The sequence below is a fragment of the Pogona vitticeps genome, chromosome 1 (genome assembly GCF_051106095.1).
Source record: "Pogona vitticeps strain Pit_001003342236 chromosome 1, PviZW2.1, whole genome shotgun sequence".
NCBI lineage: Eukaryota > Metazoa > Chordata > Lepidosauria > Squamata > Agamidae > Pogona > Pogona vitticeps.
The window spans coordinates 167244291-167267791 of NC_135783.1; the positions used below are offsets into that span (position 1 = coordinate 167244291).

Here is a 23501-nt window from a genome sequence, read left to right on the forward strand (position 1 = left end):
ACTTTTTCCCATGGTCAGAAACATGTTTAGAGGAGAAAAAGAGTGTGATTGATTTTGCAGATACAGCCGCTTCTGCATTCTGAGCAGTTAGCCACTACCCTGCCAAGTATGGGGAGGAATGGGAGCATGGTTCCTGTTGTTCCTGTTCCTGCCACCTCTTTCTTCGTAAGACAGGGAAAACATGATCCTTGTTTATTCCCTTAAAATATCAAAAGCCAAGGGGCCTTCCCATTGTCTGCAAACAGGCTATAAAATTTGTCAGTGCCTATTTTGATACAGAATTAGTTCCCACTGTCAGTCTGGAAAAATGAAGGTAACCACTCTTCCCCAATACCAGAAATGTGTGTTTAAACATCTATGACTTCAATTTAGTAATTACCCATGTTGTAGCTATTAGCTGGAAGAAAAAGTAAATCTCATCATATTACGTTGCCTTTAACATCTTGGCAGACATCTTGGCAGAAGCTACATCCAAACAGAATGGTCCAGTATTGTTCTAATAGACTGTCATTTTACCAAGTATATCTCTAGCAGCACTGTCTTGTGCTTAGAGGCTATGTAACACAATATTTCATACAGCTGCACAGAATTCTTTTGAAAGAGTTTCTCAGGACACTGGGATGTTACTAGAGTAGCTAGAACATCTTGCCCTTCCCAGTTCACCGTGTGCCACAGAAACTGTGCTGATAAAAGAGAATGGATTTTTGGATCATCCTACATGAGTAAATATTTCTGTTCTAGCCCTTTTCACATACAAAACAGTAAGAAAGGGGTTGGGTTAGAAAACTATCCTAAAATTGCAAATAAACAGCAAAATCTTCCAAAGCATTTGTAAGTCAATGAAATGTAAAACGAAACAAATACAATTGCAAGACAATTGCCTCGCAAAACGATGAATTCACTAGACTGTGACTTTTTTGAGCAATGTTGTGTTTCCCAAAACGATTATTCCAGAAGGTGTTTGACTCCTTTTACCCCATTTTTCTCTCCAGCAGGAAAGAAACTCTTTCTTTGTTGCTGGAGAGAGAAAGAGGGAGAAGGCTATCTGAGGGGATTGCTTTTCCCCAAGATGGTATGGGGAACGGTTTTGTAAGACGATGTCTTTCTTCTATGGATAATTTTCTTTCTTCTATGGATAATTTTCGCAAGACAGTGGTTTTTTCCCCCAATTGGATTGCATTAAATAGATTTCAATGCATTCTAATGGGGAACTGGGTTTCACAAGACAATGTTTTTGCAAGACAGCGATTTCCATGGAACAAATTACAGTGGGGTCTTGACTTAAGAATGGCTCGAGTTAAGAACATTTTGACTTAAGAACCACTCTCATAGGAAAATATTGACTTGACTTACATACTTAGATTTGAGTTACAAACTGAAAAAAACCCACGTGGGAGGCAGGGAAAGTGCAAAATTTGAACTTTCAGTTAACTGTTGGCCAGTGAAAAGGGTGCCTGTCTGCTTCCTCATTCCTCCCAGCATTTAGAGAGTGGATTGGGAGACAGTCTTCAGTACTGTACTGCCTGGACTGTATTTTCCCTGCCTTCCCTGAACCTTTCTTGACCTAAGAAAAAAAGAAACAAAATATCCCCCTCTAGTGGTCGAAGGCAGAATAGCAGCTTCCCATTAGTTTCTATGGACGGAAAAGAGCAGATACGGATCAAATGGTTCTCAATGCATTCCTATGGGAAATGCAGATTTGACCTGAGAACTTTTTGACTTGAGAACCCCCTTCCAATACGGATTAAGTTCTCAAGTCAAGACCCCACTGTAAAATCGTCTTGCAAGGCACCACTATATAAAACATCCTTGGACTGACAGCAATATGAATGTAAAAACAGTCTGTGAAGGAACTCCTCTAAGGAAACTCAGCTGCACATGTAATGTTTATATTCCTATAAACATTATAGTGCTTTTGGCTATCATACTCTGAGCAGTGCTATTACCGTGGATGGTAAGAAGAAAACCAGCCATGGAAACCCCAGGAAATATGGGCAGTAGAGGAAAAACAAACTTTAAGTTTCACTGCCAGCATTTCTTTCTGTTGAAATATCTGATGACTGAAGCCTGGCAACCTGGGAAAACCAGTTTATGCAGCATCAACAAATGAAATGCTGTAATGTAAGCAATATATTGGAAAAATATATCAATAAATATTTTAGCACATTTAGTAAATATAGCACTGAATGTTCAGATATGACCTGGCATGTTCCATACTTTACAGAATTAGAAACAAGTGAAAGGGAGATACAGAGAGAACAGTAACAGTTTTTAACCCTGTCTTTCTATTCTGTTTCTGAACACAATTCAAAGTGCTGGGCATGACCCAAGTCCTAAGCAACTTGGGTCCAGGCTGCCTAAAAGACTTTATTCTCCTGTGCAACCCTATGTAGGTTTTGAGATTTGCTGCAGAGGCCCACCACCTTTTCCATCTCCATTTAATACAGACTACAGAGAGTGCCTTATCTGTAGCCACTTCCTGTCTCTGGAACTTTTGCCCAGAAAGGCTAGGATTGCTCTTCCTGCTCTCTTTCCTCTTAACAACCATTTTCTAATAAAAGGGTTTTGGATGGATGTGCTGGTTTAAATTTTTTTAGGTAAATTATCTTCATAATCAATAAATTTTAAAATATATTAATTTTAATTGCATTGAGATATTGTGATGAGTTTCAATTTTTTTAGTTTTTGTAAATTACTATATTTTAACGTTTTTAACTTTGTAAACTGCACTGGGTGTCAATTTTGTGAGTCAGGCAGCATGTAAATATAATAAAATATTTAAAATTGGGTAAAATCTTTGTGTAATTAAACCACTCTAAGCCAAATCCAGGTGTCCAAAATAATTAATTTAAATTAATTAATTTCTATCTCACAATTTAAAGTCTGAGGCTCCCTAGGGCCTGTTTGCCTTGGGGAAACCTTTGGGATAATCACAATGGGGTGGGGGTGGGCTTTAATAGTAAAAAATCAGTGCCAGATCACCAGTGGTAGCCCTGATCCCAGTGGTGACGATCCAGTGGCAATTTTTAAAAACTATTACATGACCCTCCCACATCCTGAAGTTCCCATAGGCTTGCTTCCCCTGGGGAAAAGAAAGTCATGGAGAGCCTTGGAACCCCAATCAGGGAGACTGGAGACTTTTAATCAATTTAACTTAATTATTTTTTGTGCTTGATTTGATTTATGCTGCTATAACTACACCAACAGGTTATTGTCCATTGTTATGTTTAAGTGCATCTTGTGAACCAAAGGATTTGGGTAGCAAACCAGTTGCTCTATCTCTATTGAGACTGCCTTTCAGTCTCAGTGAGCAATTAGCCACACTGCAACTGGCTTTCTAAGTGGCTTCATGTCTGCTGTGGTAAGTCACCACGTTAGAATACATTGCATGATGGGGGAAGTATAGGCATGTGTTCTGGCTTTCCAGCCCAGTAAGAAGGAGTAACATTTTCATTGTCATTCTTTCTCAACCAGATTTGTCCTTTAATGGCACTTTAATGCTTTCACATAATTTCACACAGCATTTGCTTTGGTTGTGCTTCAGCACAGCTGAAATGTGAACAGATTTTAAACCAAAGCTGTGAAACTGGCCTGTGTCCAACTTTTTTCCTTAGAAAGAATCTCATTCTAGAATGGACTTACATTTCTCAGCTTGAAATCTCTTATGTTAACCAGCTTTAGGACAGCATTGGAACTAGAATGAAAGGAGCTGTACCACAGCACCAAAAGAGAATATTATTTCATTTTTTTCACTCCATTTCAAATATTTTCCCCACTTCATATTATATAGAATTCTTCTTCTGAAAGCTATCCAAGAATGTGTCATTTATCATCAATCAATGAAGTCAAAGAGCATGAGAGACTTTGCTGCTTGATCCCAAAAGAGTTTAGCTCAGATTACAGCAAAGAAAGTCTGCAATGAAGGATGAAGTCAAAGTTATTGTGATTCTTGTGTGAACTCTATAAAATGCTAGGAAAATATTTGTCATAAAATCTACAATATACATATGACAAGAATAGAGAATCTTCAACCCTCCAGATGTTGATGAACAACTACTTCCATCCCGTCCGCCATCAGGGGCCAGGCTAATGGGAATTCGAGTCCATCATCTGGAGAGGAATGTCTCCACTCTTACTGTACACAGACAATGCTACTTATGTTCAGTTTAATGGGAAACATGAATACAGTATGAAACATGGACATCTTAAGAAAATCCATTAATAAAACCCCATTGTCCCTAAAGCCCTAATTGATATTTCAAATTGATTAGTTGAAAGATGTAGTTAAAATACAAATATTGAATAATTAACGGTAGTGCTAAATGTTTCAGAAGTTAGCATGTAGCATGAAATCAGCTTCAATGGTGGATAAATGTTTTCCTTTATTAATGCTTTCCCCCAAAAATGTTCACTATGCTAGGAATTTATACAGTGCTTTCACAATGCAGTTCTTTCTCTCACTCAACAATAATAAATCTTTGTACTCTCTGCTGGATAGCCACAGCATAGAGCAGTGTCAAGAACATTGCCTTTTCTAGTAATGTGCCTGGGGTACTTGCATACAGATCCTCTATTAACCATGTATGTTAGGAGGAAGGAAGCAATGCTTGTCCTTCTAGGTCATCTTGTCTGGTACGAACTGCTGCACTCTGCTGAAGTCCAATAAATGAGACCGCCTATCCTTCCTTTCCTGGCTGGTTTTGCTGTAGCTTTCTTTCCCTTAACAGATGCAGTGAGAGACTATAATGCAAAATCTGACTAATACCAGTCACACTTCTTGGAAAACGTTTCAAATTTATGCTAAAAACAAGGAATTTCTGATATACAATCAAGACAAATGGAAAGTCCTGTGCTACCCAACACTAACAGTTGCAACATGGAATGTTAGAAGTAGAAACAAGATAAACTCAAAAATATAAACAAAATAATGATCTTTCAAACATTATAATACTTGGTGAGACTGAGCTAAAGTGGACTGGATCAGACAATTGACATTTTACTCTGCAAATGACAAAATCAGAAGAAACAATGTGGCTCTAGTAGTGAGAAGAGACAGTAGATACAGTGAGGGACTAATGGCAGTCACATTTCTTAGAAAACCTTTCATATCTATGTTCAAAAAAATTAAAACAATGGACATAAATGTTACATGACTAAAACTATTTCAAGCTATCAAACCAAATGTAGCAAAAATCTCAACAAGAGTATATATTTAGTATTCTACAGATATAGAGTACTAAACAGACTGGGGGAAAATAAATATATATTCCAGACCTTTAAAAAGGAGCATTGCAAAAATTTCCTATGCATGCAAACTGGTACTCAAGATTCTGTAACAAAAACGTTTACCACAGACAATGACATCTTAAAGAAATATTGACCTAAGAAATGCCAGAGAGGGGTGCAATGTTCAGGTTAACCCAAATGGGAAGAAGAAGAAAAACATGAAAGGGGCTCTTTCTTTTCGTTTCATAGTTCTGAAATGTTTAAAATTCAGGATTCCAAAAGAGACAGGGCCAAAATTTATGGGTTTCTTCTATTAGGTTAGATCCCTTTGTCCTAAGTATGTAAAGTTCTTCTCCAATTGTCATTGCTTCATGTTTGCAAACCCTCCACTCATTTCCTCTTCATCACATGCTGCTGCATGCCCCATTCCCTCTCCCCCTCTTCCATCATTCCCTCCTCACTGCCACCAATTTGCAAACCCTCATCTTCTCCCTCACTCTCCTGGCCTTACCGAGTTTTCTAGTCCAGAACTCTGAAAGGCAAACCCTAAACCGAGTACTGTAACCCAGTATAGCCTCTCCCCTTTTGGGTTTCCTTAAAAGACTGGTAGCCTTAAGGATCAGAACTGAATGAAGAGCCCATTCCCTAAAGAATACTAGATAATTCTAATCTGGACAAGAGGCTACTATTACAACTGAATACAGAAAAATAGAATGATTTCTGATTAGCAAACGTGTCAGAGAAGGATGTACTTTAACTCCCTGATAGCTCAATCCCTATGCAGAACACATAATCTGAAAAACTGGATTAGATTCAGATAAAGGAGGTTTAAAAATTGGTAAAAGAAACAATTTAAGATATGCAGATTATACCACACTGCTGGCAGAAAGCAACAATTACTTGAAACAAATTCTGAGGAAAGTATTAAAAGGAAGTGCAAAACCAAGTTTACAGCTGAACATTAAAAAGACAACCAGGAGTCATGTAGCATCTATAAGACTAACTAGTTTTTATTTTTCATATGTGTTTGTGTATAAACACACTTTGTCAGAAGAATAGACTGACTGTAACTCTGGAGGGAGTATGAGAGTTTTTGTCTGAAGAAAATGTGTTTGGACACATGGAATCTTGGGCAAGGAGGGCTGATTTAGGTGCTACACGACTTCTGGTTTCCTCATTTATTGCAACAGACTAACATGGCTACCTACTAGATTAGCTGAATATTAAGACAATAAAAATCACAATTACAGAAGAATTATATAACTTTGATTATGAAAGATGAAAATGTTTTCAGCATTTTGTTTCAATTATCAGTCTAAATGGAGACAACAGCGAAGAAATCAGACTTGGAAGAGTAGCTATGAGAATACATGACTGGAGGTGAAGATGAGCATGATGGGATTTCCAATTACTGTACAATGCATGGATGTGAAAGGTATACAGTGACAAAAACGACAGGCAAAAACATCAATTCATTCAAAATACCGTGTTGAAAAAGAGCTTTACAGATACTGTGGACTACCAGAAAAACAAATGAGGAACTGCTAGATCAAATCAAGCTTGAACTCTTTTCAGAAGCAAAAATGAATAGACTGAAGTTGGGATACATTGGGCACAACATGAGAAGACAAGTCTCACTGGAACAGACAGTAATGCTGGGGAAAGTTAAAAGCAGCAGGAAAAGAGAAGGATCAAACATGAGAGGATAAAAACCAGCTTAATAAAGGAAACCACAGCCTTTTGTTGGCAAGAGCTGTCAATTACAGAACCTTCTGGAGATCACCAAAGCATGGGTGTTTATTCCATTCCAATATACATGCCATAAAAGCTCTTAGTACTATCATAGTAATAGCAAGATTTGTTTTTCACAGTTCTGGACCATATGAATAGTCTTCAAGGACAGCTAGACAGTGAAATGCTCTTTTCCATTTAGGGATTCAATTTGTTTTCTCTATCTACTAGCAAATGTAAGAGTCTTCCTTTGGAATTTCCTGTTTTAGTTTTAACTTCCTAATTTATAAATAATGTTCCCTCTTCACGAATGTCAATAGTTTCAGCCATTAACATCCATCAAATTCTTTTAATTCTCTTAAGAGTAATTCACTTAATTCTCTTTAATTTGTTCCTCAGTGCAGGCTCAAAAAATTCAATTTCTCCAGCCTCCTCTCACAGATATTTATAGTTTCTCAAACCATATTTGCTTTTGTCCTACCCTTTCTGTGCAATCTTTTTAAAAGAATACAGGTGTGTGTGTATGTGGATTCTAATAACTATATTTTCCACATTTACCATCTTAGTATTGTTTTTTGTCTTTTCCTTCTATAAACTGGTTGTTTCTGTAGTTCTGCAGTAACAACCTATCCAGTGAGATATTTCATATTAATACCAGTTGCTAATGCAAGTGAAGTCAGAAATAGACTTCTGGAATTTCTCTCAATATAAATGCATTATTTCAGCCCTTCAATTACTAGACCTGACTAGAGAATAAGTACTGTATTTTTCCGTGTATAAGACTATACTTTTGTCTAAAATCTTTAGACTAAAAATTGAGGGTAAGTAAGCTGCAGAAAAAACAAAAACAAGTGGAGAGGAAATCAGGGATCAAATGATTCTGCAGCACTTTTATCCCTTTCCCCCTACACTTGCTAAGCCCCACTTTGATTTCTTAATTTTGGATTAGAAAAGTGGGGGGGCGTCTTATACATGGGGGCATTTTATACACGGAAAAATACGGTAATTGACAAATCTGTACTATGTAAAATCCACAGTAGCTTCTGGAAGGCTAGCTCATTTAGTGGCTTCCATTTTTGGTCTGCCTAGCAGAATAATTGGATCCAAAAACTATGGCCTCATGAATATATATTTTAAAATTATTTATATAAATCATGACAGTCCATCATGTTACAAGTAATAAACACAAGGTTTAACATAGTAATCTATCATCTTACTTATTATGTAATTCAACTGTTGACCACCTGCTATTCCCACATTTCACAGTCACATTTACACCATTCTGTTTCATCTTAAAGAAATATCGACCAATAATCTTAAATGCTCCAAATTGTTTTCTGAGCCACGTGTCTTCACATTTATTTTATTAACATATTTTAATAAAGGCTTCCAGCTTTTGGTGAATTGACTATGCCTTATTTCTCCTCTATATAATTTAATTGTATTAGTCAGTTTTTCCATCAGCATCATATGCCATATCTTATTCATAAATGTGTGCAATGAGAGGTTTGGGGCACTTTTCCAATTTCTAGCAATCTTGGATCTTGCTGTCCCTATAAGATTTGCTACTAATTCTTTATTTTCAAGTTTCTCATTTCCCCCTGTAAATATTGAGAATAAAAAGAGGTTACCTACCTGTAACCATAGTTCTTCTAGTGGTCCCCTGGGAATTCACACAAATGGGTTGTTCTGCACCTGTGTTGAATGTCTCAGAAGATTTTAGAGCTTAAAAGTACAAAGTTAGTGGGACGTTCCCCTGTGGAGCACATGCTCCGCCCACCTAAAATTCCCCTCAGTTCCTAGAATTTGTCTGCCGGGCAGAAGAATCATTTAATATAACCTGTGACGGACAGAGGGGAGGATGGGTGGGATGTGTGAATTCACAGAGGACCACTAGAAGAACTATGGTTATAGGTAGGTAACCTCTTTTTCTTCTTTGTGGCCTCTGTGAATGCACACAAATGGGTGACTGGCAAGCTTCACTTGCTGGATGGTGGGATGTCACTGTAGGAAGGATGCCAATACAAATCTGCCAAATCCAGCATCATTGTGTGCTCTCACATCTAGGCAGTAATGCCTGACAAAGGTCAATGGGGTAGACCATGTTGCAGCATGACATATGTTAGGAATCTCGATTCCACACTGGGAGGCAGTAGATGTTGACAGTGCTCTAGTGGAATGTGCATTCAAATGATCAGGAGGTGGTTTGCCTTATAGTTCATATGCCAGAGAAATAGTTTGGACTATCCATCTGAAAATGGATTGTGATGAGGCTGGGCCTCCCTTGTGAGGTCCATGGAAACATATTAAAAGTCTGTTAGTTTTCCTGAAAGCTTTAGTTCTGTCAATATAAAATGCAAGAGATTACATCTAGCGTGTGGAGCATGCGCTCTAGAGAGATTGATGGTGATGGGGAAAATAATGGTAATATAATTGGTTGATTTAGATGAAATTCTAATATAATCTTGGGCAGAAAAGAGACATCAAAATACAAAGTCACCTTGTCCGGATGAAACTGGATAAAGGGTGGATCAGAACAAAGAGAAGCAAACTCACTGGCTCTTTTTGCAGATGTTATAGCCACTAGAAAATATGTCTTTAGAGAAAGCAACCTAAGATTTGAAGAGGCCATTGGTTTGAATGGTGGCGCATGAGAGTGTTAAGGACAATTTGTAGTGACCATTGGGGGATAATACACTGACGTGGTTGATGGATGTTATTGAGTCCTTTGAGGTATTTTTTAACCGTAGGGTGAGATAAAACTTTTGCTGATGTGGAGTTATCTGGTTGATGAGCAACAATGGCTGATATATGGACTTTTACAGTGGAATGAGAGAGTCCAAATTCAAAGAGATGGAGTAAGAAGGTAAGTAGTGTCTTCAAGGAAACAGGTATTGCAGGCAAGTTATTTATTTCTGTATAATTAAGGAAGGCTTTCCACTTATTTGCATATAGAAGCTGAGTTGATGGTATTCGTGCTTGATCCAAGATGCACTTCGAGGCAGGAGTATCCTCCAAGCTGTCAAGTTCAATGATGGAAGGTCTAGATGGTAGACCATCCAGTCGTTCTGAGTTAGGAGGTCGGGAACTGGAGAGAGTCTAAACGGGTCCGTTGACATCAACCTGAGGTGAGTGAACCACGGTTGCCTCGACCACCAGGGAGCGAAGAGGATCACATTTGACTGAAAGTGTCGGAGGCGGATAATTGTCCGTTGTATGAGTGGTATTGGTGGGAATAGATGAAGTAATTCCCTGTTTGAATCCGTCATGAATGTGTCCCTGATGCAGTTCTTGTCTGCTCTGGCTTGACAGCAATAGACACCACATTTGGCATTCACACTCAAAGCAAAGACATTGATGGTAGATACTCTCCAATGGCAACAAAGTTGATCAAAAATGGTATCCTTGAGTCCTCAATGTCACGTGGCTGAGATGATCTGCTATGTAATTGTCATCCGTGGAAATATGTACTGCAATAGGGAAGATGTGATGTTGGTAACACCATTCCCACAGGTCGATGGCTAGGTACAGGAGGGATAAAGAATGTGTTCATCCCTGTTTGTTTACATAATATAGGGCAGTTGTATTGTCCATTGCCAGTTGCACCACTTGACCCTCGATGAGTGGAAGAAAGGCGTGGAAAGCTCTGATGATCACTAAGAGCTCGTGATGGTTAATGTGAAATGATTGTTCTTGTCTCATCCATGTTGTGATGAAGACAATGTGTTCCGCAGCTGGACGGGCTGGAGTCAGTGGTGACCTGCACTGTCGGATGGAAGAGCAGGAGTGGTCATCCGACATGGAGGTTTGACATCGATGTCCACCAAGTGAGTTGACTGGCTAACTCTGGTGTCTCAGTAAATTTCATGGATGGGTGGTCTATCATCCGGTTGAATAGTGGCAGGTACTACGATTGGAGTGACCTCATTTTGAGTCAGGCATGCTCGATTACCGATGTTGTGGATGCCATGAGCCCGAGGAGATGTTGAACACAATGAGCTGGAATGGAAGTTTGAGATCGAAAGGGGCAAATTTCCTTCTTTAACCTTATAACTCGTTCCAGGGGGATGAAGGCCCTGGCTTGCATGGAGTTGAAGATGGCTCCGATGTAGGTGACTCTGCTGGTTCGAGATGAGATTTTGTATAGTTTACTTTGAGTCTGAAATTCTGAAGTGTGTCGAGCATGATGGTTGTAGCTCTCATGGCGTTTTGGTACGATGTTGCAACTATCAGCCAGTCGTCTATGTATGGGTAGATCTCTGCCTGAAGGCAGAGATGAAGGCAGAGATGCACTGGAATTGGTTCCATGCACTTTGTGAAAGTCCTCGGCATCAGGGAAAGTCCAAATGGTAGGAAAAGAAAGGTTACTTACCTGTAACTCTGGTTCTTCGAGTGGTCCTCTGTGAATTCACACTAATGGGTTAAATCTGCACTTGTGCAGAGGCCTCGGAATATTCTAGAGCTTAAAGTAACACTTTTGGCTCCGCCCCCCAGGACCTCATGGTCCGCCCGTCCTAACAGTTACCTCAGTTCCCCAAATTCCGCTGCTGCTCTAAGGTGAGACAGCCGTGACGGAAAGAGGGGAGGACGGGAGGGACGTGTGAATTCACAGAGGACCACTCGAAGAACCAGAGTTACAGGTAAGTAACCTTTCTTTCTTCTTCGTGGCCTCTGTGAATGCACACTAATGGGTGATTAGCAAGCTTGCCTCTGATAGGAGGAAGGACGTCACGGCAAAACAGCAGACAGGACCGCGCGTCCAAAAATGACATCCTCCTTGGCCCGCAGAGTCAGGCAATAGTGAAAGATGAAGGCTGACGGAGTGGGCCAAATGTCAGCTGTGCAGGTGTCTGACAGCGGGACACCCTTGAGGAAAAGCTGTAGAAGTAGCCAAAGTTCCGGTAAAGTGAGCGTTCACCGGGCGCAGGCGATTAGACTTGCGGGGGGAAAAACAGTCCTGCAAACATAGAACGATAATGCTCTGCGAACATCTAGCAGGTGAAGAGACCTCTCTACATCTGTAGGCAGTTAGGAAAGAAAGTGGGCAGACTGATATGAAACTCAGTAGAAACTTTAGGTATGAAGGAGACATCTGGGAACAGTATAACTTTGTCCAGGTGGCAAAGTAGGAAGGGAGGATCCACCTGAAGTGCTACTGGAAGTAACTGCAACTAAGAAATAACCTTGAAAGTCATCAATTGTCCAGCAATTGTGGTCAGTGGCTCAAACGATGAATGCGAGAGGCACTCAGGACAGTGTGAAGAGTCCACTGTGGTATAGACTGGCCCCGTGGAGGGTAAAGGTTTGCCGTACCACGGGAAAACCTCTTTATTTAGGGAAGCGAGTAGTAATTTTGGGAAATGCCAGCCAATTGCAGAAATAGAATTGATTGGTAGAGGGCTTCCTGGAGTGTGATAATATGGAGTTTATTGAGGAGGAATTCTCCATGCCATGAGGTGAAGAGCTTGTAGACCTGGACGGTACGTTTTCCCTTGATTCTGGGTCAGAAGATGAGGAATAGACGGGGGTCTCAGGGAGCCTGACGACATTGTCAGCAGTGTTGTGAACCACAGCCGTATGGGTCAGTATGGAGCTATGAGGATCACGGTGGCACTGTCATGTCATATCTTCACTATTATGCACAGTAGGAGAGGTATTGGAGGGAACATGTACATGAAGCAGCCCTTCCAGGGCACCATGGGAGTTTACCCCTAGTCCAGGCCGTGAAAGACAGATGGCACACTAGCTGTTCACCTCAATTGCAAGGGCATCTATGGCAGGGAGGAACAAAAAAAATCTCTTGCAGATTCTGATGAATGTGCAATGGTCCAGAGATCACTCGTGTATTTGGTATGTTCGCCTGCTCAGATGGTCTGCCCATGTGAAGTCCTGGGCGGAGATGTGCACAGCAGACAGAAAGATGTGGAATTCTAGACACTACTCCCAAAACTGAACAGTCAGGTACAGTAGAGGAAGAGAATGGGTGCCTCCCTGTTTGTTGATGTAGCACATTGCTGTCGCATTATCCGTAGTAACTTGGACAGCCATGCCTAGGTTGAGAGTTAGGAGCGCCTGAAATGCTTTGAAGATGGCCAGCAATTCCAGATTTTTTTAAAAAGAGAAAGTTTTACTTCACTGACCAGATATGGTCAGTGTCGTAGATATGAAGACTGGTACAGTGGGGTCCCCATCCGACCAGACTGGAGTCTGTCGTGATTCTCGAGGTAGGTAGGAGTGGAGCAAACTGTCTTTCCAGGGCCAAGTCTTCTGGGTTGATTACCAGCAGGGTTGGTGTGCAAGCTCATGAGTAATCTGGAGGCATATGTAGGGCGTATTTTTCATGGGGTTAAACAGGGCAGATGCCAGGCCTGTAGGGACTGCCTCTTGAGCCTCGCGGGCTTTATGACAGATGTGGTGGAAATCATGAGTCCCCGAAGATTTTGGGCCTGATGGGCTGTGATCCGAGACAACGGAGGGGAGCGACATATCAGGGAACAAATTTAGACCATGCCATTCTGGGAAAGGAAAAGCTCTTGCCGGCCAAGATTCCAATATGGCCCCTATGTGAATACTCGAGGCGCCGTCGAGAGCTGAATGGCAAGGCGCTGAACTCTAAAATGGGCCTTCCTAGAGAGAATGGAGGTATTCGCAATGATCACTTCTGATGGAGATGTGGGAGCAGGCGTCACTCAAGTCTATCAAAGTAAACCAATCTCCTTGTCGAATTAGTGGAAGGATATGTTCCAAGGTCACCATGCAAAAACGGCGCTGGCTGATGAAGAAAAATCAGGTCCTTTAGGTCTAAAATGGGGCGTAGTGATCTGCCCCCACCTGGAGTGGCAGGAGATATGTCTGATTTTCCAAAAAGGATCTTTACCTTGTCTCATAGAGTGGTAGAAGAGTGAGTGTAAATCACCCGCTGAGCCGGTGTATCCCAAAACTCTATAGTGTACCCATAGGTGACAATGGAAAGAGCCCAGGCATCCGAGGTGATGTGGGTCCATGCAGAAAGAAGGGAGCAAGCATACTGAACATGTGACGCAGAATTGAGCGGTGGTAAGCGGGAGGGAGTCACAGTGTCTGTTGGATTTTTTTGTCAACTTCCTATAGGAATGGTGGGGATGGTCGCGTTGATTGGATTGTGGTACTGAGCCAACTGTTGAGGGAGATATCTTCGTTGAGAAGTATAAGGTCTGTATACACTATAAGAGTACTGATGCATCAATGGGAATTTTTAAGATCTATAAGGTTGAACGTTGTACGACCATGCTGTTTTCCTCATTCTTTGAAGGCCATCTAGGGATCGAATAACCTAGAGCCATCAAAGAGCAAGTCCCCTATTCTAAATCTGACATAATCAGAAATGTTGGCTGACCTTAGCCAATCGTGTCTTTGCAAGGTTACCCCAGTCATGAGTTGTTTGGAGGTGGCCTCGATAATGTGATGCGCTATCACACTCTCTTGCTGAGTGAGGGACATGGCGTCTTAATGGAGAGCAAGCCCTTTCAGATTAAATGCTGCTGGGGCTGCCTGAAGAGAGGGTAGTGCACAGTTAGAGAGGTTGATATGGTAGGCGCCCATAGCTGCCATGTAGATGAGCTTTCTAACCTCCTCGCTGCTCGGTGTGGTAGTAGATCTCGAGCATGATCTGGCTTGTGTGGCGTCCACATCCACATAAGGAGGAGGATGCCTAGTTAAAAATCTGTATTGGTACCATAGGTCTTGTACAGATTTTCTACAAGCCTGGACATTTTAGGGACAGAGAAGGGCTTTTCCCAGGTCTACTGAAGCAAGCAGAATAAAGATGGGATAAGGGACAAGCACAGGGAAGGCACTGATTCCTCATCAATATCTGCATAAACCTTATCAGACTCTGTTTGAAGTTGATGTACTGTTAAATCAAGAGCCTTATCAATTCTCTGTATCATGTTAGAACATGAATGAAATTCGGAAATGAGGGATGGAGGAAAGCCATCACAAATATCAGAGTCTGGCAGGGTCAGGTTAGGAGTGGTCTGGTGCCATGGAGTCGGAAGATTCAGAGTCAGAGTCATGGGAAGTAGAAGAAAGTGGAGCATCAGAAGTGAAAAAGGACTGCTGGTTTCTTTTTCAGTATCCTTCCTCATATCATCAGTATTCAGTATCATCCTTAAGAATACTTCCTCAGTACCAGGCGTTTCTTATGGGCATATATTGTTTTAGTCTTCCGCTTGGTACCGTGGCATGGTACCAGCATGTTTTAACCTCCTGGTACCAGCAAGTTTTAGCCTTCCGCTTGGTACCAAGGCATGGTACCAGCATGTTTTAACCTCCTGGTACCAGCAAATTTTAGCCTTCCGCTTGGTACCAAGGCATGGTACCAGCATGTTTTAATCCCCTGGTACCAGCAAGTTTTAGCCTTCCGCTTGGTACCAAGGCATGGTACCAGCATGTTTTGACCTCCTGGTACCAGCAAGTTTTAGCCTTCCGCTTGGTACCAAGGCATGGTACCAGCATGTTTTGACCTCCTGGTACCAGCATGTTTTAACCTTCCCCTTGGTACCAAGGCATGGTACCAGCATGTTTTAATCCCCTGGTACCAGCAAGTTTTAGCCTTCCGCTTGGTACTAAGGCATGGTACCAGCATGTTTTAACCTCCTGGTACCAGCCTGTTTTAACCTTCCGCTTGGTACCAAGGCATGGTACCAGCATGTTTTAATCCCCTGGTACCAGCATGTTTTAGCCTTCTGCTTGGTACCAAGGCATGGTACCAGCATGTTTTAACCTCCTGGTACCAGCCTGTTTTAACTTTCCGCTTGGTACCAAGGCACGGTACCAGCATGTTTTAATCCCCTGGTACCAGCATGTTTTAGCCTTCCGCTTGGTACCAAGGCATGGTACCAGCATGTTTTGACCTCCTGGTACCAGCATGTTTTAGCCTTCTGCTTGGTACCAAGGCATGGTACCAGCATGTTTTAACCTCCTGTACCAGGGAGGCTTCATGGTACCATCTCTTCTTATGTCTTTTGGTATCAGGAGATGATCTCTTTCCTCGGTACCGGAGCCCGCGGGAGTATCGGGACCTGAGAGGTCCATCGATGTTCGGGCATCTCCAGTAACGGAGGTTCCCTCGGTACCGATCGGTGCCTCTTCCTCCTGATATCAGGGAAGGACGGTACCGACGATGTCGAACTCTCATTGGAGGATTCCGATGAGGACGAGGAGGACTCGGAGGATGAAGTTTCCGCAAGGCTGTATAGCAGATGCAGATAATACAGCTTTTGCATTTGCTGCCTCCAACGTCTCAAATAGCTCTTAGAGAGCTTGAGCGGTTGCAAGTCCTCTTTAGGCGCATGCTCTTTAGCTTCATTGGGGCGAAGATGTCGAGCCCCGTGGGGTGAGACCTTCGGTCCCGAGTGGCTCGGAGACCGGGAATCTCTAAAAGATGGTGCCAAATGCTTCGTTTTCGCCTTCTTGTTTTTCGCAAGTCCTCTTTAGGCGCATGCTTCTTCGCTTTACTGGGGCGAAGATGTCGAGCCCCGTGGGGTGAGACCTTCGGTCCCGAGTGGCTCGGAGACCGGGAATCTCTAAAGATGGCGCCAAATGCTTCGCTTTCACCTTCTTGTTTTTCGGAGAGGATGTTGCAGGGATAATTCCGGAGTAGGAGGAAGCGGGACCGACGACAGCGGTGAAGATGGAGGCGAAGAGCCCTAGGAAAGAAACTCAACAGGAGACTGAGGAGTGAGGACAGGCAAGGACGGGGAAGCCTGTGGTGGCAGGCTAGGAATAGCCGAAGAATGAGGGGTTGGTGGTTATAAAACTAAGGGTTTGGCCTTAGTTTTAGAGGCTTTACTCTTTTCCCTAGGTTATATATGAGGTAAAGGGTCGGGTTCTGCAGACGCAGAGGCCGCTTCGATGCATACACAAAGATTTTTGTGCGACTCTCCAAGGCAATGCAGCTTTTAAAAGTAACCCTGGGAGATGAGGAAGCCTTGGAGGCCTGGGAACAGTCCAAGGGGGGGGGGGAAGGGGGGGAAGGGAGGGCGAAAGAGGGAAAACCCTCGCAAAGGGCCAAAACGCACACCTCCCCTCCTAAATAATAAAGTCTTTGTACTTTCCTTAATGAAGAATCGAACAGGAGCCAAATATTTTCCAAGAATTTCCAATAATTTCACGGAGCTCTAGCCAGGAGACCTAACTGCAGCAGCGGAAAAAATGGAACTGAGGTAACTGTTAGGACGGGCGGACCATGAGGTCCTGGGGGGCGGAGCCAAAAGTGTTACTTTAAGCTCTAGAATATTCCGAGGCCTCTGCACAAGTGCAGATTTAACCCATTAGTGTGCATTCACAGAGGCCACGAAGAAGAACAGAATTGGTACACGATGTTGTTGAATTGGAATCTAAGAAATTTTTGACAAGATGGATGGATCGAAATATAGAAGAATCCTGTAGACCGATCACAACAAACCATTCTCCCCTTTATCTGGGGTTTTTGAAAAGGCTGGCATCGATGGGACTGATTTTGATTCTGAAAGGATGATGTCGATGTTGGTGGACCTTGAAAGGACGTGTCAACTGGTTATGATCTGAATTGTCGATATGGCTGGAATCTATCATACGATTGTTGTTGAAATGATTGTGGATAAAATTGAGTCCTTCTGTATTGAGGTCATTGAAGAATAGAGCAAACATGCTCTGTTCTTCTGGAGATCATCAGACAGTCCGGTGGATCTAAGCCAGGCGTGTCAGCGCAATGCTATCGAGGATGCTAGGGTATTCGATGCTGCGTCGGCCGCATGTCTAGCCGCAATCCTTTGTAGTTTTGCCAGCGAGGTGGCCTCAGTATGGCCATTAATCAGTTCAGTTTTGATTGATTCAGGTGTGGATTCCAGTATCGGGAGAACTTTGTTCCAAAGCTGGCGTTGATAAGTGCCCATTGCCACTTGATAGTTGGCAACTCTAAGTGAAAAGGATTGGAGTGAATAAATTCTTCTACCGATTATGTCAATTTTCTGACCCTCCTTATAGTAGGGGCCACTGAAGACTTATTTCTGACTCTGGACTGGTTGGACTCAACAATTATAGAAACAGGAGTAGGATGTTTGGCCAAAAACCCGGTGTCAGTTCCATGCATCTTGTACAGGTTTTCAGTCTGTCTTGAGATTTGTTGTGTAGATGGTGGCTTGTCCGATGCTTCCTTGATTAGTTTGAGCATCGATGGAATAAAAGTAAGACTAAGTGGAGGTGTCCTTTCTTGATTAATGTTTTCGAAGATTAGATCTGCCTCAGGTGATGGAGGTTCTTCGACATGTAGTTGTAGGGATTTAGCCATTCTGGATATCATCTGTGAATAAGAAGTGAAATCCTCTGAAGAAGATGGAGGATGATTATCAATAGCATCTGAAGTTGGTGTAGGGAGGTTGGATGGTAAGGTAGTGAGTATCGCACACGCTTCGGTTCTTCATAATATGAATGTCCTTGGTATGCATCCACGTGATATGGATTGCAATACGGGACAACTTCCTGCATGTCAAAATGATGGTACCATGAAAAATTGGTATACTGGTAGTACTCTCCAGAGGCATATATTGAGGAGGAGAAATATGCTTCTGTTTCTCCTGATGTTTTCGGGGAGAGTGTTGAAGAGTCCGATCCTGAAAGCTGGATTTCAATCACCCACCCTGATGCAGGGCCAGAATGGGTCAAGGCCTGGCTGGCTGGCGCACCAGCCACTGAGAGGCCAGTGTGCCTCCGTTCCTCCCGATGCCCTCAAGGAGAGTGTCGAGGAGAGTCCGATTCTGAAAGTTGGACCTCAATCGCCCACCCTGATGCAGGGCCAGATTGGATCAAGGCCTGGCTGGCTGGCGCACCAGCCATTGAGAGGCAAGTGTGGGGAGATAGGCTACCACTTGACACCAGAGTGTGAGCCTTTTTTGTTCATGGCCATTTCCCAAAGGTGAGATTGGAGCCTTTGGAGCCTTTGCTTAAGTGCTGCCTTGGTCAATTTTTTACATGCCGCACAATAATGGGTTGGGCGTTGCTTGCCCAAGCAGAATAGACAGCATTCGTCGGCGTCAGATAAATGGATCTTATTTGAACAGCCAATGCACCTTTTAAAAGAAGCTGTTGAGGCCATGAAGAGTGGGAAACCAGAGGGAGAGACGGTTGAAGAGATGGGGAAGGGGCGGGAAGCCAAAAGTGGGAAAGGCAAAGAAACAGAACTAACTGACAGGGGAACGTCAATTAGTTGATTGGAAAATAGGAAGGTATCAATATAGATGTTGATTAGAAGAGAAAATATTAATATAGTCGCTAAAAATCGCTCAGAAACATGCTCTATTCTTCTGGAGATCCGATCAGCACGGTGAAAAAAAGGAACTGAGGGGAATCTTAGGTGGGCGGAGCATGTGCTCCACAGGGGAATGTCCCACTAACTTTGTACTTTTAAGCTCTAAAATCTTCCAAGACATTCAGTGCAGGTGCACAACAACCCATTTGTATGCATTCACAGAGGCCACAAAAAAGAACAATAATGTTTCATTCATGTCTATTTTTTGATTAATCAGTGTGTCTATCCATCTAATTACTTTGCACCAGAATACTTCTATTTGGGGGCAAGATATCCACATATGTTCCAAAGTTCCTTTTTGTCCACAGTTCCTCCAGCAATTATCTGATACATCTTTATTAATTCTGTGCAACTTTGTAGGATATAAATGCCGCAGATGCACTACCTTCAAAACCATTTCTTTTACGTTTGCTGATATTGATTTATATGGGTATTTATTCCATATTCCTGTCCAGACGTCCTCCGGTATATTTATATTTAAATTTGTTTCTCACACTGTTTTAGCTCCTCCACCTTTTCCATATCTTCCTCAATAATACTTTTATATATTAATGATGTTAGGCCTCTCTTTTTATTTTTATCTTTTTGGAAACAATATTGTTCAAATCAAGTTAATGTTCTTAGAAAGCCAGGTTTTTGTTCTAAGTAAATTGTGAAACTTCTTCTTTGGTTTATTTGTAACCAATTGGTTTTTATTTCCTTTGTTTTCTCGTCTATTTGTCTAATAGTGACTGGTTCCCCTGAGTCAAATAAGTCAATAATTTATTCGAGAAAGCTTTCACGGCCGTGATCTAATGGTTGTTGTGGGTTTTTCGGGCTCTTTGGATGTGTTCTGAAGGTTGTTCTTCCAACGTTTCGCCAGTCTCTGTGGCCGGCATCTTCAGAGGACAGCAGTGCTGTCCTCTGAAGATGCCGGCCACAGAGACTGGCGAAACGTTAGGAAGAACAACCTTCAGAACACGGCCAAAGAGCCCGAAAAACCCACAACAACCAAGTCAATAATTCTCTATATCCCAATTTATTTCCACTCCTTAAATTTTGCATATTTCTCTTGAGTCTTAAAATCTGGGTGATCCAAAAGGGGGCATACAGGGGATATTGGCAGGGTAACAATCTATCCTCCATATTATTTTACCCAGGCTTCGTGCTCTGGAGAGGATACTCCAGCTTCACATATAGCATCGAAACAACACAGGAAGTACCAGTTACCGGTTATAAGACTTTCCTTGACTGGAGTAGAGCAAGACACCAGGGGCTACTTCTGATGGTGGGAGATGTCACTGCACCTCACTAGGTAGCTACTGCCCACCTTAAGCTGGGCAGCCCCCAGCTAGTAATGTGCTGCCTTCCCACGGTCTGTTAACTTCACGGAGTGCGTGGGGTTTAGGGTGAAAGCCGACAAGCAGATCGATAACCCTGCACCATGCAACAATCATAAGAAAACTTCTGCCCAAAAGTTGGGCACCTGGAATGTTCGGATAATCACCCCTGGCTTTTCTGACAACCTGCAGGAAATAGACGACACACGTAAGACAGCTGTCATCAATATGGAACTGAGTTGGCTGCAGATGAACATTGTTGTCATGCAAGAGACAAGATTGCCAGGCTCAGGATCTGTCAAAGAAAAAAACTTCTCATTCTTCTGGCAGTGAAAACCATTGAATGAGACCAGGGAATGTGGTGTTGGTTTTGCAGTTAGAAATAATCTGCTGAGATCCATTGTTCCACCTACTGCGGGGAATGAAAGAAAACTGTTTCTGCAGCTGCATTCATCAGCAGGACTTGTCACCGTTATTAATGCATATGCACCAACACTGTCGTCTACAACAGAAGTCAAAGACAAATTATATGACAATCTGGCAGCTATTATCAAAAAAATCCCCGAGACAGAGTGGCTGTTTATTCTCAGAGACATTAACGCTAGATTTGGTGCTGATCAAATTCTTGGCCCACTTGTCTAGGCTGCTTTGGCATTGGGAAGATGAACGAAAATGGCCAACGCTTGCTGGAGTTTTGCTGTTATTATGGTCTTTGTCTCAGCAACACGTTCTTTAATACAAAGCTTCGACACAAAGTCTCTTGGAGACATTCAAGATCAAAGCATTGACATCAGCTCAATTTGATCCTCACTAGACATTCTAGCCTTCCTAGTATTACGATCACACACAGTTATCAGGGTGCTGATTGTGATACTGATCACTCCCTGGTGTGTAGCAGAATAAAACTGTGAATAGAGAGATTCTATCACACAAAGAAGGAAGGAAGACCACATATTTACATCAGCAAGACTCACAAGCAGAGAAAAGTAGAGGAATTTCGCTTGAGGAAACACTTCCAGGCCGAGCTGGTGCAAATGCACCTGAACAATGGAAACATTTCAAGAATGCTGTTTATAACACTGCATTGCCTGCATTTGGCAAGAAGACCAAAAAGACGGCAGACTGGTTCAAAGCCCATTCGGAGGAGTTGATGCCAGCCATTGAAGAAAAGAGGAGAGCTCCAGCAGCATATGAAGCCTGTCCTAGTGGGTAAAACTTACAGGCTCTTCAAGTTGCTTGTAGCAAATCCAACAGGCTCCCAGGAGATGTTCTAACGATTATTGTCAGAATCTTAGAGGATATGAAAAACATTATTGGGCTAGAACAATTTTATTTGGTTTTGCCTGGAGAACTAAGATATTTAGTCGGGGTCAAACAGCCCAAAACAGTTCAACAAGCAAGTGAGACAGCAGATTTTATATCAGAAATTAAAAACTCAAAATTTTCTGAAGTAAAATTTGGTGGTAGAAACTAGGAAGACAGAAAGAAAGAGCCCAGAGATTACTACAAAAACAAGCAGGCAACTGAAAGCCATTTTAGGGACAAACTCTCAGAGCATAATCAACAGAGGTATAAAAGCTTTGAAGGGAAGAGAGACAAGGCCCTTTTCTTTGAACAAAGGGCCCCAAAAACTTGCTACGGCTGTGGAGAAAAAGGGCACTTCATTTCTCAATGTCAAGCGTCAAAGAATAAAGAGTTTGGTCAGCAGAAAATAGGGGGAAGTGTGCCAAATAAAGTTTACTATGTTCAACAGTAGAAAGAGAATGCTGCGGTAGTTAGAAATGGCGCAGTAACTGACAGAACAGAGAGTCAGGAAAACTGTTGCCTCTATCAGATATTGTACAATGCTACTTTATTGAAAGCAACATGGAGCTAATGTGCTGTTCTGGTGAAAATATTTACATTAATAATACCAAATATCTAGCGTTGAGAGACTTTTGTTCTCAATTTTATTTATTTATTTTATTTATACCCCGCCTATCTGGTCATTACGACCACTCTAGGTGGCTAGAGTGACACAAACAACATTGTGTCATACTGATATTATCCCTCAGGGAGATATCATTCAAAATGAACAAATGACCATAACAGGGATAGGGACAGAATTAATTAATCTACCCATGGCTAAAGTACCATATTTTTCGCTCCGTAAGATGCAGTTTCCCCCCAAAAAAGTGGGGGAGAAAGTACATGTGTCTTATGGAATGAATACTATAAAAAAGGGTTCTGCCACCATCACCCAGAAGCCTCCCACCACCATGCTGGGAGGCCTCTGAGCTGGCACCAGAGGCTACTTGCTGTGGTAACCACATTAGACCTCACCACTCTGCCATCTACACTGCTGGCTTTCCATGATCTGCCTCTTGGAGCCCACCTGGAAAACCAGCACGGCCAACAGGCCTCTGGCAGCAAATTTAAATGGCAGAGGGCAGTGAAAACAGGCAAGGACCAAAGGGGAAAAAGTGATTCTAAAAAGATTAGGGGAAACCACAAACGCAGTCCCCCACTACCATAAATTAGGCAGTTGATTTTCCCACATTTGAGGAAATCACAGGGATCAGCACACCTGAAGTGCAATGGATTTATTTATTTATTTATTTTGTTTATATCCCGCCCATCTGGTCTGGTCGACCACTCTTACCCTAGGAAAACCACTTTCATTATCGTGATCACTTTTTTCACTTTCATGATCACTCTTACCCTAGGAAAACCACTTTCATGATCATGGTATCTCCCTTGCTAGGTATGAGTTGGAGTGGCCCCTGCACCTCCTGCCCCTTTCTGTGCCTTGACCCCCAAAGGCATGGTGACCCCCAGCTGCACCTCCTGTTCAGAACAGGGCTGCACAGCCCCAGTCCCGCCAGAGGCCAAGAGAGCTCCTCAGTGTTTTGGGGTGC

The 23501-nt window shown here is 42.4% G+C and overlaps 1 protein-coding gene and 1 pseudogene across 4 annotated transcripts in view; both read right to left on the minus strand.

The window, feature by feature from the left end:
- The window catches only part of COL4A2 (collagen type IV alpha 2 chain), a 410505-nt gene that overhangs the window by 348933 nt on the left and 38071 nt on the right, over nt 1-23501 (minus strand). The gene's annotated exons all lie outside the window — the stretch shown is intronic.
- On the minus strand, nt 23083-23355 carry LOC140703476 (U1 spliceosomal RNA; annotated as a pseudogene).